We start from the raw sequence: 17,174 nt of genomic DNA on the forward strand, positions 1-17,174 counted from the left end.
AACGAAAGAAAAGTTTATTTTATTATCTTCTTTGGGGGACTGAGGATCTGATCCAGAGCCTCATACATTCTTACCAAGTACTGGTACCACCAAGCCACACCTTCAAACCAGAAAAGATAATCACTGGAAAAATGCAAAGCACTTTTGAGCTACCATGTTGAAAATTATAATGCTGTTCTTTTAAAGCAGCATTAGAAAAATGAAGAAGAGCACCAGAGATATTCTAGAACTTAAGGAAAGAAGGAAGGATCTGTGGCCATAGAAGCAGTAACTGTAATGTAGCGATTTGTCATACTTACAAGTGGTCAGTCACTTGTTACCATAGATTAGCATTTCAGAGCTACACCTGTAATCATAGCTACTCAGGAGGCTGAAACCAGCCTGGGAAGCAGAGTCTGTGAGACTTATCTCCAGTTGACTATCAAAAAGCTAGAAGAAGGGCTGGGATGTAGCTCAGTGGCAAAGCGCTTGCCTAGCAAGTGCAACGTCCTGGGTTCGATCCCCAGTATCAAAAAAGACAAAAAAAAAAAAAAAGCTAGAAGTGAAGCTGTGGCTCAAGTGGTAAAGTACTAACTCAGGGAACAGCGGCCAGGCCTTGAGTTCAAGTCCCAGAACCAGCACCAAAAAGAAAAAAGAAAAAAAAAGCCATGCAAGAGTGCAATTTAGGTCAAGCCCAAGTAGCAGCACCAGGAATAAAAAAGAAAAGAAAAAGGTTCTTCTATAATTGTTGCCACTAAGCAGTTTTCTGTGTGTATATCAGTTTGTCTCTGTTTTGGGGCTTCCACTGAGGGTTTAGGTGCTGTCCCTGAGCTTTTTTGCTCAAGGATAGCAAGCACACTACTACTTGAGCCACAGCTCCACTTCCTGCTTTTTTGGTGCTTTATTGAAGATGCAAATCTTGAGACTTTCCTGCTTATGGTGGTGGAGCTGTCTTAAATCAAGATCCTCAGATCTCAGCCTCCTAAATGGCTGGAAATACAGGAATGGTCACAAGTGCCTGGCACTGAACAGTTTTTAAAACCAAACAAGCTCACCCCATCCCAGAAAAAAAGAGGAAGAAAGAAAAAAATGAAGTGCATAAAATAAAGTGAAATTACAGAAAATGTCTGATTATGGGGAGAAATTTGTCACCTAATGATAAAGAGGGAAAAAAAGTAGATTGCTACTTGTTGAAAAAGTGATTGAAATTTTACATTTTTACTTGTTTATAATGATCCTCCTCAGTTTTGCTATATTGCCTGCCCCTAAAATATATCTTAAAATAGCAAGTGCGATTTGATGAGACAGCTTGTATGCTTTATAATTCATCTGCAGAATTGCCAGCTGTGACAATTAGCGTAGTTTCTCCATAAAAAAGTAAAAGTTTAAAAAAAGGTAGGGACTGGGAAGGTGGCTCAGCGGTAGAGTGCTTGCCTTGCACACATGAGGCCCTGGGTTCGATTCCTCAGCCCCACATAAGCAGAAAAAGCCAGAAGCAGCGCTGTGGCCCAATGGTAGGGCACTAGCCTTGAGCTGAAGAGCTGAGGGACAGCACCCAGGCCAAGAGTTCAGGCCCCACGACCGACAAAAATAAAAAGGTAGAGATTTGAGCTGAGGAGCTGAGGGACAGCACCTAGGCGCAGAGTTCAAGCCCCACGAAAGTAAAAGTAGCCTAGGACCATGGCTTACACTTGTAATCCTATCTATTCAGGAGGGTGAGATCTGAGGATCGCAGTTCAAAGCCAGCCCGGGCAGGAAAATCCATGACACTCTTATCTCCAATTAACCACCAGAAAATGGGAAGTGGCCTTTGGCTCAAGTGGTAGAGTGCTTACTTTGAGCTGAAATGCTCAGGGATAATGCCCAGGCCCAGAGTTCAAGCCCATGACTGACAAAAATATAAAGTAAAAGTAACTGGTTGCTGGTGGCTTATTCCTGTAATCCTAGCTACTCAGAAGGCTGAGATCTAAGGATTGAGGTTCAAAGCCAGCCTGGGCAGGAAAATCCATGAGACTCTTGCCTCCAATAAACTACTCAGGAAAATCCAGCAGTGGCACTGTGGCTCAGGTGCTAAAGCACTAGCCTTGAATGCAAAGAGGCTCAGAGAATGCCCAGGCCCAAAGTTGTGGGAACAGACAAAAATAAAAAGTAGAAGTAAGCTGGTCACTAGTGGCTCACATCTGTAATCCTAACTACTCGGGAGGCTGAGATCTGAAGATTGTGGTTCGAAGCCAGCCTGGGCTGAAATGTCCCTGTGAGACTCTTATCTCCAATTAACTACTCAAAAGTAAGAGTGGAGCTGTGGCTTAAAGTGGTAGAGCAATGGTCTGGAACGTGGCTTGCTTAGAGTGCTTGCTTAGCATACATGAAGCCCTGCTTTTGATTCCTTAGTACCACATAAACGGAAAAATCTGGAAGTGGCACTGTGGCTCAAGTGGTAGAGTGCAAGCCTTGAGCAAAAGAAGCTCAGGAACAGTGCCCAGGCCCTGAGTTCAAGCCCCATTGCCACCACCACCACCAACAAAAAAAACCATTTTGCTTCCACGAGAATGATTTTGGATGATGTTGGCAGACTGAGAGCAGGTTGTTCTCCCTAATGCCAATACCCTCATCCAGTCAGCTGAAAGTTGGAATTGAACAAGGAAAGGCTGAATCGCCTCTACTTTTTGCTAAATGCCATCAAGTTGGAACATCAAATTTTTTCTGCTTTTGAACTCAAATTGAAACAACAGTATTTGGCTCTCTAGCTAGTCAGTCATCAGATCGGAATATGCCACCAGCTCTCCTGGGTCTCCAGCTTCCAGTGCACTATGAAGATCTTGAGACTTCTCAGCCTATACAGTCATAGAAGCCAACAACTGAGTAATAAACAACTTTCTATGTCCAATCGAGTCCATTGGTTCTTTGTGAACTCTATATGACTAAGGTGCTTCTCCCTATGCGCAGTCTTAAAACATTGACATTGCTAGACACCAGTGGCTCATACCTGTAATCTTAACTTATTCTGGAGGCTGAGGTCTGAGGATTGAGGTTCAAAGCCAGCCCAGGCAGAAAAGTCCCTGTGAGACACTGATCTCCAAAAAACTGGAAGTTTTGGTGCTGTGGCTCAAGTAGTAGAGCACTCACCTTGAGCTGAAGAGCTCAGGGACAATGCTCAGGCCCAGGGTTCAATACCCATGACTGACCCCCACACAAACACAGAAAAAGGAAAAAAGTACATTTTATGTAGTATTTTAGTACATTTTGTAGATGATGTGTTTATTGACTTTTAGTAACCTATAGATGAGAAAGCTCATTTAAATTTGAGATGATGTGAGGGCTGGGAAGGTGGCTCAGTGGTAGAGCGCTTGCTCAAGGCCCTGGGTTTGATTCCTCAGCACCACATAAGCAAAAGGAAAAAAGCCGGAAGTGGCGCTGTGGCTCAAGTGGTAGAGCGCTAGCCTTGAGCTGAAGAGCTGAGGGACAGCGCCCAGGCCCAGAGTTCAGGCCCCACAACCGGACCCCCCCCCCCAAAAAAAAAATAAATATGAGATGATGTGAGTAGTTAAAGTTGTATTACCCTAAACACTAAATATTAAAAAATACTAGGCATGATGGTGCACTCCTGTAATCTCAGTACTAAGGAGGGCTGGGAGCTCCTGGCCAACTTGGGCTACACATATCCTATCTTTAAAAAGAGAGAGAGAGGGCTGGGATGTAGCTCAGTGGCAAAGCGCTTGCCTAGCAAGTGCAACGTCCTGGGTTCGATCCCCAGTACCAAAAAAGAAAAGACAAAAAAATACAATTAAAAAAAACCCAAACAACAACAAAAAAAACAACAACCCTTTTAAGCCGGGCGCGGGTGGCTCACGCCTGTAATCCTAGCTACTCAGGAGGCTGAGATCTGAGGATCGCGTTTCAAAGCCAGCCCGGGCAGGAGAGACTGTGAGACTCTTATCTCCAATAAACCACCAGAAAACCGGAAGTGGCGCTGTAGCTCAAGTGGTAGAGCGCTCGCCTTGAGCTGAAGAGCTGAGGGACAGTGCCCAGGCCCAGAGTTCAAGCCCCACGACCGACAAAAAAAAGAGAGAGAGAGAGAAAGGCCAGGCACTGGTAGTTCATGTCTGTAATTCCAGCTACTCAAAGATCTCAGGATTGTGATTTGAAGCCAGTTTGGGCAGGAAAGGCCCTAAGACTCATCTCCAGTTAACCACCTAAAAACTGGAAGTAGACCTGTGGCTCAAAGTGATAGTGCCAAAAAAATAGACATTGGGCCAGGTGCCAGTGACTCACACCTGTAATCCTAGCTATTCAGGAGGCTGAGATCTGAGGATTATGGTTCAAAACCAGCCCAGGCAGGAAACTCCATGAGACTCTTATTTCCAATAAACCATTAGAAAACCAGAAGTGGTGCTGTGGCTCAAGCGGTCAAGCGCTTGCCTTGAGCTGAAGAACTCAGGGACAGTGCCCAGGCCCAGAAGTCAAGCCTTACTAACAACAACAACAACAGACATTGGGCTGGGCAGGTGGCTTAGTGGTAGAGTGCTTGCCTAGCATGCATGAAGCCCTGGGTTTGATTCCTCCGTACCACATAAACAGAAAAGTCCAGAAGTGGCGCTGTGGCTCAAGTGGTAGAGTGCTAGCCTTGAGCAAAAGAAGCTCAGGAACAGTGCTCAGACCCTGAGTTCAAGCCTCAGGACTGGCAAAAAAAAAAAAGAAAAACCAGGCTCAGGGACAGCACCTAGGCTCCATGTACAATCCATTCAAGCCCCACCACCAGCCAAAAGGAAACAACTAATACCCAAAAGCACATAACATTGTTTTCTTGCATAATTCATACTGCTAGAACTCCAGTCTAATTTGGGAACATATCAAGCCTTGTATATTTTCATTAGAAATGTTTAAGTCAAGCCAGGATTCCTAGCTATTCTGGAGGATGAGACTTCTAGGATCAAAGTTGAAAGCTAGTTGAAGGCAGAAAAGTCCATGAGATATTTATCTCCATTTACTAGTAAAACACTGGACTGGAGGCATGGCTTGTAATAGAGCACCAACTATGAGCAACATGCTGAGCAAGAGTGCACCAAACTGAGGTCAAGCTCAAACACTGGCAGCAAAGTAATTGAAGTCAGAGCATACACTGAGCATATGCATGCATTTTTATCTATATATTAGTGAAATCTCAAAGCATATCTTTCTGTCAACAGCTCAGAAACTGAGTAACATGTCACCTGAAAGCTTGGCTTCACTCACCAATGAATGCTTTTTGGCTACTCACTATTCTGGCACAGATGTGGCATGGCTGATACCAATGGTATTTCTCACCCTCTGGTGAAGTAACACTAGAAGTGTAGCCTTTTTTTTTTTTTTTTTTTGGTCAATTGTGGGGCTTGAATTCAGGACCTGGGCTCTGTCCCTGAGCCTCTTTGTGCTCAAGGCTAGAACTCTACTACTTGAGCCATAGCACCATTTCCAGTTTTGGAGTGGTTAATTGGAGATAAAAGTCTTATGGGGGGGCTGGGAAGGTGGCTCAGTGGTAGAGTGCTTGCCTTGCATGCCTGAGGCCCTGGGTTCGATTCCTGAGCACCACATAAGCAAAATGAAAAAAGCCGGAAGTGGCGCTATGGCTCAAGTGGTAGAGCGCTAGCCTTGAGCTGAAGAGCTGAGGGACAGCGCCCAGGCCCAGAGTTCAGGCCCCACGACTGGACCAAAAAAAAAAAAAAAAAAAGTCTTATGGGGATTTTTCTGCCTGGGTTGGCTTTGAACTGTGATCCTCATATCTCAGCCTCCTGAGTAGCTAGGATTAGTCACTGGCACCCAGTTGAGAAGTGCAGTCTTGACACAGGTGCTGATGAAGGATGATGCTTTTTTTTTTATTTTTGTTGGTCTTGGGTCCTGAACTCTGGGCCTGGGCTCTGTCCCTCAGCTCTTCAGCTCAAACAAAGTGCTCTACCACTTGAGCCACAGCGCCACTTCCAGCTTTTTCTGCTTATGTTGTGCTGAGGAATTGAACCCAGGGCCTCTTGTATGCACGTACTCTAAAAGTACTCTACCACTGAGCCACCTTCCAAGCCCATAGTTTTTGGCAGTACTAGGGTTTGAACTCAAGCTGGCCTTGAATTTATGACCCTCCTGTTTCAGCCTGTGAATTGCTGGGATTACAGGCCTGTACCACTAACCCTGGCCACCATTAAGTATTTAATGTAATCTAATGGCAATGTAAAATTCCACACTTTGAAGTATAGGCTAAGAATTTCCTTATGGCAGTATATTTATGTTGGCTATAAAATGCATCTGTTACAAATCAGGACCTTTTGTTTTTAGTTGGTACCAGGATTTGAACTCTGAAGAGTTCAGATTTGAAGCCTCGCCCTAGGCAGATGTTTTTCTGCTGAACCATGCCCTCACCCTTTTTCCCACTAGTTATTTTGAGATAAAAGATCTGTTTTTGTTTCCCTATGGTAGCTGGAAAGACAGGCTTATGCAATTACACACAGCTATTTTTGATATTTGATCTCAAAAGCAGGCAGCATAATAAAGGGCTAGAGTTGTGCTAATATGTCTAACTAGCAAGCTTGAGGCCTTTAGTTCAAACCCTGATACCATGCACACACACTCCCCAGGGTAAATTTACACTGGTTTCACAAAATTACCTATCTTGTCAAAATTAAGTTTGGCCTATAAGTCATTGAAATTTATATTTTTCTGCCCTGTCTGAGCAACATAGTAACAAGCATGGCAAGTGTCCTCTGGACAGATGGTATTAAATGCTTTTTAATATCCCACTATGAGCTCCCTCCCTCTCCCCTCTCCTTTCCTTCCTTCCTTTTTAATGCTGAGAATGGAACTCAGTGCCTAGTGCCTGCTAGCCCAGCACTGTGCCATTGAGTTACAGCTCTGGAGTATTTCCTGAATAAATTTAAAGTAATAAATTTCCTTTGGCCTTGTCTAAAAATCCTCTTTATCCTCTGCTTAAAAAAAATATATACTAATCCTCTTGCTTGGCATGAGCCCTTTGAAGTTTGAATAAGCAGCAAAGAATTGGCTTCATCATAGCCTGAGGTGAACACTGGTCATTCACTGGATTGTTGGGAAGGCTTACCAGAAGTGTTTTTCCACCAAGCCTTGTAAATTTTTACAGGGTTAATGCAAACCTTTAGACTTCCAACAGGAAAAACAATTCTGGGTCAAGTCTGTTACTTGGATTGATTCCCAGGTCATTTGTAAACTCCCAGCTTTCCTCTGCAGGTACAAAACAGGATGTGACAGTAGGAATTTTAGGTCATATAGGATAGACTTCCTTTTAACCTTTTCATCCTTACATATTTATGCTAAAAGGGTAGGCCTGGAGCCAGACTGCTTAGCTTCCCATCTCAGCCTTGCTGTTTAACCAGTTATGTACCTTTTTCTGAACCTCAAAATTGAGTAAGAGTAGCAAGCAGGGCACTGGTGGTTCATGCCTACAAGTCTAGCTACTCAAAAGGCTGAGACCTGAGGATTTTGGTTGGAAGCAAGCCATGTAGACAAATTCCAGAGACACTCATCTCCAATTAATTAATCAGCAAAAAGTTGGAAGCACTGGAAAGGTGTGGCTCAAGTGGTAGAGCACCAGCCTGGAGTGAAAAAGCCAAAAGAGAGCACAAGGCCTTGAGTACAAACCTCAGTACCAACATAAACATGCATATATGCATACACAGTGAGTCCACAGAGTTGTACTACAGACTACTAAAGTTGTCACTCTGTGTGCATGTGTGTATGCTCATAGGTATAAGTACATCTGTCTTCCAAGTCTGTTCACCTATTGTGTAGTTCTATTTTTGCTTATTTACTTTTGGTGCCAGTCTTGAGCCTTGAACTCAGGGCCTTGGCAGCAGACTCTGAGCTTTTTTTTTTTTCCTCAAGGCTAGCACCTTATCAATTGAACCCACACAGCTTCACTACCAGCTTTTTTTTTTTTTTTTTTTGTAGTTAATTGGAGATCTGAATCACATAGGCTTTCCTACTAGGACTGCTTTCAGACCTCAATCCTCAGATCTCAGCCTCCTGAGTATGTAAGATTATTGGCTGGCTTTTTTTTCCTACTTTTAGATGTTTCTCATTTTATAGGTTTAATCACAGCACAGTAAAAATAAACATATATAAGTAACATCCAGATCTTTACTTCTAAATTCCATTTTCCCTTAAAAGAAAAAACATGAACTGAGTCTAGCTCAGTGGTTCCTTCAATGAAATGATCTGAGATTTCTTAGAGAAATGATTGATGGGGCTGGGAATGTGGCTCAGAGGTAGAGTGCTTACCTAACATGCATTGAAGCCCTGGGTTCGATTCTCAGTACCACATAAGCAGAAAAAGGCAGAAGTGGTTCTGTGGTTCAAGTGGTAGAGTGCTAGCCTTGAGCAAAAGAAGCTCAGGGACAGTACCCAGGTCCTAAATTCAAGCCCCATGACTGGCCAAAAATAAATAAAATAAGATTGATTTCAGGATTGGGGCAGGAAAAATACAAGAGCCTAAAACGTTTGCTATCACAGCAAAAGTCTCAGTATTTGTTCTCATTGGCTAAATCCAGACAACAACAAAATAAAAAATAAAAACAAACTGTTGTAACACAGAGAGTAAAGAATAAGGCTGTGCTAGGTGCTGGTGGCTCACACCTGTAATTCAGGAGGCTGAGATCTGAGGATCTTGATTCAAAGCTAGGTCAGGCAGGAAAGTCTGTGAGACTCTAATCTCCAACCAGAAAACCAGAAGTGGTACTGTGGCTCTAGTAGTAGAGTGCTAGCCTTGAGCTGAAGAGCTGAAGGACAGTGCTCAGGCCCAGAGTTCAAGCCCCATGATGAGCAAAAAAAAGAAAGAGAGAGAGAGAGAGAAAAAGAAGAAAGAAAGGGAAAGAAAGAAATTGAAGAACAGGGCTTAGTGGTAGAGTGCTTGCCTAGCATGCATGAAGCCTTGAGTTCAATTCCTCAGTACCACATAAACAGAAAAAGCCAGAAGTGGTGCTGTGGCTCAAGTGGTAGAGTGCTAGCCTTGAGCAAAAAGAAGCTCAGGATAGTGCCCAGTCCCTGAGTTCAAGCCTCAGGATTAGCAAAAAAAAAAGAAAACAAAAGAAACTGAAGAATGGATGGAACGATAGATAAATAGAGCAAGGACATGGAAGGAGAGATAGAGTAGCAAAAGTAAAATGAAACAATTGGTTAATCTTGGCAAAAGGTATGCAGAACTGTATTCTTGAAAATTCTGTCAAATGAGGCCAAGTAGAACAAATTAAAATGTATATATATACACATATATACATATATATATACTTTTTCACATATATACTTTTTATATACTTATATATATTTATACCTATATATACACATCTATATGTTTATATATACATTTGTGTGTGTGTGTGCTTAGAAAGATGCCTGGTACATAATAAGAAGCACGTGTGTGTTTGCTGTCATGGTAATAGACGGGAGCCTGCGTTAGGTGTGGTTACTGGAAGGTGAGAGCCAAGAATATGAAGGTAGGTGCATTTTTCTAACATCACAAATCTCATGACAGTTTAATTCCTAATGTTGCCTGGTTTATTTTCTCTCTTTACTTTGAAAGAATCTAAAAGCAGATGATCTTAAAGTGGAAAGTAAAAAAAATAGCTTTTTATTTGAAAAGAATGGGAGGATTTTGTAGGCAGATCATAATCATACCATCTGGTTAACTTAAGTGAAATCCTAAGAGCTTAGATTTCATATTTTTACCAGTCATGTATGGCTTAAGATAAGCTTCCCTAAGCTAAAAATATAAAGTGTATTTGTTGTGCTATTCATAAGTTAGTTGAAAATGCCACTCAATGGCACTGCTTTAAGATTCCATTTCTCTTCTCTGAGAAACAGAATCCATTGTGCCATGTTTTCTCAAGTTCAAATGTTCAATAGTGCCAGGTGCTGGTGGTTCATGCATGTAATCCTAGCTATTCAGGAGGCTAAGATCTGAAGATCGTGGTTCAAAGTGAACCCAGGCAGAAAGATCCATTAGACTCTTTTTTTTTTTTTTTTTGGGGGGGGGTCCAGTCGTGGGGGCTGAACTCTGGGCCTGGGCACTGTCCCTCAGCTCTTCAACTCAAGGCTAGCGCTCTACCACTTGAGCCACAGCGCCACTTCTGGCTTTTTTCTTTTTGCTTATGTGGTGCTGAGGAATTGAACCCAGGGCCTCATGCATGCAAGGCAAGCACTCTACCACTGAGCCACCTTCCCAGCCCATGAGACTCTTATCTCCAACTAATCACAGAAAAAGCCAGAGTGGTGTTGTGGCTCAAGTGGTAAAGTGCTAGCCTTAAACAAAAGGAGCCCAGGGATAGCACCCAGCCCCAGGACCAGCAAAAGAGAAAAAAACTTCAGGGCTAGGATGGTGGCTCAGTGGTAGAGTGCTTGCCTCACATGCATGAGGCCCTGGGTTCAATTCCTCAGCACCACATAAGCAGAAAAAGCTGGAAGTGGTGCTGTGGCTCTAGTGGTAGAGCGCTGTCCTTGAGCTGAAGAGCCGAGGGACAGCGCCCAGGCCCAGAGTTCAAGCCCCATGACCGGCAAAAAAAAATAAAAAATAAAAAAAAATTCAACAGCTTGTAAGGCAAATTCATCACATAAAAAATAGGCAAGATTGGCACCATAGTATTATCTTTGAAATTAAACTTTAGATCTTTAAAAGTATGACTGTACTCAAATAACTTTTTTTGGCAGGTCCTGGAGTTTGAACTCAAGGCTCATGCTCTACCACTTGAGCCACAGCATCACTTCTGACTTTTTTCTGAGTAGTTCATTGTTGATAAGAGTCTCGCAGATGGGTCTGGGAAGGTGGCTCAGTGGTAGAGTGCCTGTCTTGCATGCATGAGGCCCTGGGTTCAATTCCTCAGCACCACATAAGCAGAAAAAGCCAGAAATGGTGCTATGGTTCAAGAGCCCTAGCCTTGAGCTGAAGAGCTGAGGGACAGTGCCCAGGCCCAGAGTTCAGGACCTAGGACCAGAAAAAAAAAAAAAAGTCTCACAGATATTCCTGCCTTGGCTGGCTTCAAACCACCATCCTCAGATCTCAGCCTCCAGAGTAGCTAAGATTACAGGTGTGAGCCACTGACTGACCTGCAGCAAATGACTTATCAGGGACAGTTTTGCCCTTAGGATACATTTCACCATGGTTAAAGAGGTGCTGGATGTTATGGCATATAATGGTAGAAACCAAAAAAGCTAACTAGCCTACAGAGGAGACAAGTACTCTCCTACTCAGGGGTACAGCACTTGCCCAGCATGTGTGATGCCCTAGATTCAGCCTACATCACAACAAACCAAAAAACATCCTATGATACATTACATAACCTCCCCACAACAAATAATTATCTAGCCTAAAATGCCAAAAGTGGAGAAATCCTGCATATAAACATATTTAAAAATTCGTATTTGAACAGTTAAAGCACTGCTAGGGATAGAATAATAATACTTATAGTCCTGTCTTTATACAGAATGTTACCAGCTAGCTTAGTGCCTGATACATAATATACTGCAAAAGAAGGGCATAGAAATGTTTTTACATAAAATATAGATGATCTAGGTTACAGGAAGGTGGATACAAATATTTGGAAGAGAACAATTTTGTGTGGCTTTTAGTATAATTAAAGAATTTTTTTAAGCTGGTGCTGGTGGCTCACGCCTGTAATCCTAGCTACTCAGGAGGCTGAGTTCTAGGATCGTGGTTCAAAGCCAGCTCCGGGCAGGAAAGTCCGTGAGACTCTGATCTCCAAAAAACCACCAGAAAACTGGAAGTGGCGCTGTGGCTCATGTGGTAGAGCACTCACCTTGAGCTGAAGAGCTGAGGGACAGCACCCAGGCCCAGAGTTGGATCCCCACAACCTGTAATCTTAGCTACTTAGGAGCCTGAGATCTGAAGGTCATAGTTCGAAGTCTATGAGACTCATCCCCAATTAACCACCAGAAAACTAGAAGTGGCACTGTTCCAGTCCCATGACTGACAGAAAAATTTTTTTAAATTAAAAAAAATTTAAATTTTAAAAAATTTAACATTTTAAAAAATTAAAAAAATTTTAAATTAATGTAATAAATATATTTAGCCAGGTGCTGGTGGCTCATACCTATAATCCCTGCTACTCAGGAGGCTAATAGCTGATGACTGTGGTTTGAAGCCAACCTAAGCAGGAAAGTCCATGAGACTTATCTCTAACAAATTCCAAAAAAGTTAGAAGTGGTGCTGTGGCTCAAATGGTAGAGTGCTAACCTTGAGCAAAAGAAGCCCAGGTACAATGCCCAGGTCCGGAGTTCAAGCCCCAGGACCAGCCAAAAAATAATATATGCATATATATATATATATGTGTGTGTAATAAAATCTGATTCTTTAAAAAGAATGCAAAGCAAGGCACAATGGTACAGGCCAGTAGTCCCAGCACTTGAGAGGCTGAAGCTGAAGGATCAAGATCTCTAGGCAAGCCTGGGCTACAGAGCGAGACCTTGTCACAAAATAAAAATGAAAGCAAAATAAAACACAAATCAGAATGATAATTCAAAACATGGATAAGCTGGGAAGGTGGCTCAGTGGTAGAGCGCTTGCCTTGCATGCATGAGGCCCTAGGTTCAATTCCTCAGCACCACATAAGCAAAAAGAAAAAAGCCGGAAGTGGTGCTGTGGCTCAAGTGGTAGAGTGCTAGCCTCGAGCTTAAGAGCTGAGGGACAGTGCCCAGGCCCAGAGTTCAAGCCCAGGACTGGCAAAAATAAGTAAATAAACAAATGTTTTAAAAAAAGAATTCAGTCTCCTGAGTGTTCACCTGCTATGCACATCTGTAAGGTTTTTCTATTTGGCTAGACAAGCACTGGAGCTGGAAAGCACTTCCCATCATTCCGCTTGCTCAGTGCTTGAGAAGTGATGCCACAGGAAGTTTCTTCCTCTACTTCCTGGCTGTTCTGTTCACTGCCCTTGGAGATCAGCCTGGAAGGTCCTGGGGTCCTGTTGAATGGTAAAGACAAAAACTACTGCAAGATTCTTTTTACTATTTATTTTTTTGCACTGAGCTTCTTTGGCTCAAGCTTAGCACTCTACCACTTGAGCCACAGCGCCCTTTCTGGCTTTTTCTGTATATGTGGTACTGAGAATTGAACCTGGGGCTTCATGCATGCCAGGCAAGCACTCTACCGCTAAGCCACATTCCCAGCCCATTTATTTCATTTATTTCAAGAAAAGGAACTGTCCAGAAAACTTCCCTCAATCTATAGCAAAACTGCAGGACATCTTTAACCAGATCCTAAGATTGGTTTGAAAAGCATGTTTAATAGAGTTACATGCATTGACTACTCCCTATGTCTAGAAATCTCTGGAGTGAGAAACAAGCAATAATTGCTTAGAGAATGTAGTGATAAAAAGAAACAAATTAGTCATTTTGTAAACATCAAATTCCTGTTTATTTGTTTTTATTTGAATGTGATGGGTTTTGATCATGTACTATATTCTAAAGTATACCATACCTAGGAGCAGTTTCCTCCTTCCATTAATTAGAGATTAGTCTCAAGGACTTTCCTGCCTTAGCTAGCTTTAAGTCTCCATTCATAAATCTCAGGCTCTTGAGCTGAGCCACCACTATAAGCTACTGCACCCTGCCTGACTCCCCATTTTTAATAATAATATCTTTAGAGAAAGTCTTTACGACCTAAGAGACTTCAACTCTTGTTACTTCACTCAGCTTTCTAGCAGCTCATGTCTCCAGTGTGTAAGTGAATACCTTACCTTCTTTTCCTTCTCTCCTCTTCTACCCAACTGGTTAACTTCATTTTGCTTTCTGTCTTTATTCTATGACATCAGGGTTAACGACTATTCCACTTTGTCCTGTAAATAAATGTTCACTGTTTTGTCTATATGATTCTAAACTTTGACCAGTAATAAACAGCATTTCTTTATTATCACTGTGCAAAATTTACTCCATATAAACAGAGAAGTTACCCAGGTGCCATTTCCTCCTTCATGGTCCAAGAGGCATTATTTCTTTGTATTTTCTTTAAAGTGCATCACTTGGGGCTGGGAATGTGGATTAGTGGTAGAGTGCCTGCCTAGCATGCATGAAGCCCTGGATTAGATTCCCCAGTACCACAGAAATAGCCAGAAGTGACTCAAGTGGTAGAATGCTAGCCTTAAGCAAAAGAAGCTCAGGAAAAGTGCCCAGGCCCTGAGTTCAAGTCCCCGGACTGGCAAAAATAAATAAATAAATAATAAAGTGCATCATTTGCTCAAAGCCAGATGGTAGTTTGTTTCATCTCTGGACCTTTGATTAGTTTTGACCTTTTGGGGTTTTCCTACAAATTATTATTGCCCTTTTCCCCCACTGAACAGAAGAAATACATGCTTCCATAATCTGTTTTATGCACAGCATGAAATGCATTTTGTTCCCATTTCTGAATACATATTCCTTGGAGACTACTGACTCATGCTATGGACAGATTGCTTTCTACTCTGCTGTATGTTGGCATTGTTCTTCACTGCTTGCAGTACTTCTTGAATGCTTTGGCTTCTTCCTTCTTGATCTCATTGGGTTGAAGTAGGGTCAACACAACAGCTAAATAAGGGGCCCAGACCTGGGATTCTCTATGTAGCATAAATTGGCCTCAAACTTACCATCCTGCCTTAGCCTCCAGAGTGCTAGAATTACAGATGTGAACCACCATGCCTTGACATCTTTCTTGTTTTTTTTTTTTTTTCCCCAGAGTATATACATATGCTTTCACAGGGATTTGTTTTATAATTTACAACAGTCTTTGATTGTCCTCTTGAAAAAAAAGGGAAGGTGAAATCTGAACTTCTTCTACTTTAAATGTTCTTTTGTAAAAGTATTGTCCAGTTTTCCCCTAGATCTCTTGCAAGAGAAGCTTAGTACTCCTCATTAAAAGGCAGGCAATTAGCCGGGCGCTGGTGGCTCATGCCTGTAATCCTAGCTACTCAGGAGGCTGAGATCTGAGGATCGCGGTTCAAAGCCAGCCCGGGCAGGAGAGACCATGAGACTCCTATCTCCAATAAACCACTAGAAAACTGGAAGTGGCCCTGTAGCTCAAGTGGTAGAGTGCTCGCCCTGAGCTGAAGAGCTGAGGGACAGCGCCCAAGCCCAGAGTTCAAGCCCCACGACCGACAAAAAAAAAAAAAAAAGGCAGGCAATTTACAGATACTGCAACTTAGAATAACCATTGGTTTTCTAAATGGCAGAATAATAATCAAGTAATATAAAAAGAAATATGTAAGCCAGGCGCTGATGGCTCATGCCTGTAGTCCTAGCTACTCAGGAGGCTGAGATCTGAGGATTGCCATTTAAAGCCAGCCCAGGCAGGAAAGTCCGTGAGACTCTAGATATCCCCAATAAACCACTAGAAAACCAGAAGTGATGCTGTGGCTCAAGTGGTAGAGTGCTAGCTTTGAGCTAAGGAACGCAGGGACAGCGCCCAGGCCCAGAGTTCAAGGCCCACAACCGACAAAAATAAATAAATAAATAAATAATATATGTACGTATTTTGCAGCATAAATTGGTAATGTCTATAGTACCAAAGTTGGGTTTGACTAATTTTGTAAAATAATTTTGAGGTGGGGAGGCGGGGGGAGGATGGGAAGGGATGGGAAGGGGAAACAAAGGAGGAAGCTACAATGCTTGATAAGAAATGTACTCATTATCTTGCCCATGTAATTGTAACCCCTCTGTACAGTATTTTCACAATAAAAAAATAAAAATTAAAAAATTATTTTGATATTTTCCAATAACATAGGTTAACTAAATAAAAGGGTATGTTCCCAATAATTATATTTATATAAATAATTATAGTTATTATTAAATTATAAATTATATTTATATAAATAATTATATTTCTCTTTTTTTTTTTGCCAACCCTGGGGTCTAGGCACTGTCCCTGAGCTTCCTTTGCTCAAGGCTAGCACTCTGTCACTTGAGCCACAGTACTACTTCCAGCTTTTTCTGTTTATGTGGTATTGAGGAATTGAACCCAGGGCTTCATGCATGAGAGGCAAGCACTCTACCACTATGCCACATTCCCAGCCCTAATTGGATTTTTTTTCTTATGGTGTGGATAAGTGGGGGTTGTACACAGGCCCTCAGACTCTTGCTTACCTTTTTCCCAAAGCCAGCGCTCTTACCTCTTTAGCCATATCTCCTATAATTATATTTTTTAAAGACCGAAATTAGGAGATCATAAATTTTGTTTATTTTTAAATTTTTGTTTTTGGTCATGATGCTTGAACTCGGCCTGGGCGCTGTTCCTCAGCTCTTCAGCTCAAGGCTAGCGTTCTACCACTTGAGCCACAGTGCCACTTCCAGTTTTCTGGTGGTTAACTGGAGATAAGAGTCTCACAGACTTTTCTGCCTGGGCTGGCTTTGAACTGAGATCCTCAGATATCAGCCTCCTGAGTAGCTAGGCGTGAGCTACTGGCACCCAGCAATTTTTTTCTTTTTAAACTAACAGACATGAAGTAAACTTTCATGTAACCTAAATGATGTTTTCAAAATGCTGTTTCTTAGAACGTTGCTTGTTCTTTTAGCTGCAGCTTAGAGTAGGATTAACCTGGGAGCGGGAGCCTGAGACTAAAGGCAGGTAAAGGTAGAGGTTTTGGCAAGTGATCTATAGGGAGAAAGTGGCTCAGTGGTAGAGTGCTTGCCTAGCATGCATGAATCTCTGGGCTTGATTCCTCAGTACCACATACACTGGCATGGCACTGTGGCTGAAGTGGTAGAGTGCTAGCCTTGAGCAAAATAAGCTTAGAAACAGCACTCAGGCACTGAGTTCAACAAGCCCTAGGCCTGGCCAAAAGAAAAAAAAAAGACTCATAGGGAGAGAGTGAGGGAAGGAGTAATCATGTCCAAAAAGAAATGTACTCGTTACCTGACTTACTATGTAACTGTCACCCCTTTGTATATCACCTTTATAATAATGACCAAAAAATAAGAAAAAAGTGACCCATCACTCCAAGAGCATTTTCTCTACCATAATACCTACCTGCTCTTGTGAAGCAGATCAAGACTGAGAGGTCTGTCTGTCCCTAGCACATGATATATAGGACAAAAAGTACTGCCAGCAGTGGGAAACTAGAATCTAAAATCAAAGGTTAGATAATGATAGTTTGCACTGGTGGAAAATGAAGGTTTGCAGAATAAATGCAATGTCAATTGCCTCACTGCAAACAAATAATAAAGGG

The sequence above is a fragment of the Dipodomys spectabilis genome, unplaced genomic scaffold (assembly GCF_019054845.1).
Source record: "Dipodomys spectabilis isolate Male_0828 unplaced genomic scaffold, ASM1905484v1 ptg000210l, whole genome shotgun sequence".
NCBI classification, from domain to species: domain Eukaryota; kingdom Metazoa; phylum Chordata; class Mammalia; order Rodentia; family Heteromyidae; genus Dipodomys; species Dipodomys spectabilis.